The following is a 1,866-nucleotide window of genomic DNA, read 5'->3' as shown; positions in this document are numbered from 1 at the left end:
CTTACTTTTTTTACCCCTTTTCTTTAATACTTCAAAATGCGGTTACTGTTGTCAAGTAATGATAAATTTCTAGAATGGATAGACATTATTACCTTTGGACAAAGCATAATGTCTCTCATTTGTCTCTGTTATTATGAAAGTGTGTTGCTCATGAGTCTAACAAAGTTAATCATTTAAAAGTCGTTTTATGTGGTCTTAACAGTATTTTTGCAGTAAATGTTATTTTATTTTATACCATGAGTATCATAAATAAAATAGATTTTGAACATCCTGTAGTAAACTGATTTTAGGATTTCTAACTCTTGTGTAGTTTCTTGTGTAGAGACATTAGGATTTTTTGGAAGCAAGAGAGATTGAAAAATTAGCAATGCCTTCACAGGGAATCGAACCCACGGACCTCTGGAATACCAGTCCAGCGTGCAGAACCACTACACCACGAAGGCACGCTAGGAAGACGAGAGAAATACCTTATATACTCCCCCTTTTAAAGGGCGACTGGGGTTTTTAGAGGAACCAATTGCCAAATTCTGGATGAGGAGAATCATCATCCAACATCCTTTTAGTTTGGGTGCCACTGTAGAGACATTAGGATTTTTTGGAAGCAAGAGAGATTGAAAAATTAGCATTGCCTTCATCGGGAATCGAACCCATGGACCTGCGTACAGAATCACTACATCACGAAGACACGCTAGGGAGGCAGGAGAAATACCTTATACTTGTATCCTATTGTTTGCATCTTAAATGAAATCTAATGTGTATATCGAAATTTTTTACTAGTATATATATCTCAAGTCTCTATATGTTTCTTTCTCAAAATGTTCTTATTGTAGTTAATAATTGTTGAAAAGTATAGGGAATGATTATTTAATTAATGAAAATTGAGAACTGACATTACTAGCCTTGAAAATCCTTCATGTTTCTTAACCTCTCATTTTCTTATGTATAACAGCTAGAACATAAAGTGGAAAAAGCTATTATACTAACCCATACCATTTATGTCACTTCTTTCATTATTGTACAGTTGATATTATAAGATGACTACAAGTTCTGTGTTTTTTCCAAATAGAAATGTATTCAAAATTATTATGCAGCATTCCTCATCTACATTCTTTGCTTTTATTCAGCGGTCTTTATCCATGAGCTGTTTATATTAAGGTAGTTTTTATTGTAAGCATAATCCCAGAAATTCAAACCATTAATTTTTTGGTATGTAAATCTGTTATGAGTTCATTTGCATTCTTAAATTCATTCTGCTGAAACTCTATTGAAGGAGACAAAAGAATTTGGATGTTTTGTTATTGTCTTATGAGGGAAGTTATGTGCAATAAATTTTGTAGGATTTTGATATTTGGTCTATTAAGATATTCCTAATTTCTTGCAGCTGTCATCACAATTTACTTGTAATTATTTTAGAGATATTAAAGTCTGTTTCTTCAATGTTACTTTGTAATACCAGTGTCCTGTTAATTTTCTTTTAGATATTATAATCTTATAAGTAGTGCCAGTTATCAGGTAGCATAATCTTAAAAAAGTTGATATATTTAAAGATTTATAAAACTTATTTATTTTATAGCATACTATTTGTTGATATTATATGAGCTTTTAGTTCTATTTTATTTGCATAAAATCTTGTAGGTACAGCTATGAACTGAATTGCGATATTTGTTTTTATGTAATGCTCTTCATTTTGAATACTTTTTTACAGTTTTTAAAATTACATACTATGTTAATGCTATATTAATTTTTATTTTGTAATTTTCTTTCAGCATGATTTTCAATTAGTATTATTTTTAATTAACTTGCTTTTGTGTAGTCATTAAGATGATATTATAGTAGTTTCTACTGGTAACTTATTTTATGGTCTGA

General features: G+C 30.2%; 1 non-coding gene across 1 annotated transcript; it reads right to left on the bottom strand.

Moving 5' to 3' along the window:
- Positions 1-368: 368 nt before the first annotated feature.
- On the bottom strand, positions 369-443 carry TRNAT-GGU (transfer RNA threonine (anticodon GGU)). The gene has a single exon. It is a non-coding gene; the product is annotated as a tRNA-Thr (tRNA).
- Positions 444-1,866: the final 1,423 nt, after the last annotated feature.

This window comes from Stegodyphus dumicola, chromosome 5 (assembly GCF_044657685.1).
Source record: "Stegodyphus dumicola isolate Sdum_Otavi_A_Nest chromosome 5, ASM4465768v1".
NCBI lineage: Eukaryota > Metazoa > Arthropoda > Arachnida > Araneae > Eresidae > Stegodyphus > Stegodyphus dumicola.
The sequence above is the reverse complement of the archived record's forward strand: the minus strand, read 5'-3'. Positions and strand labels throughout refer to the sequence as shown.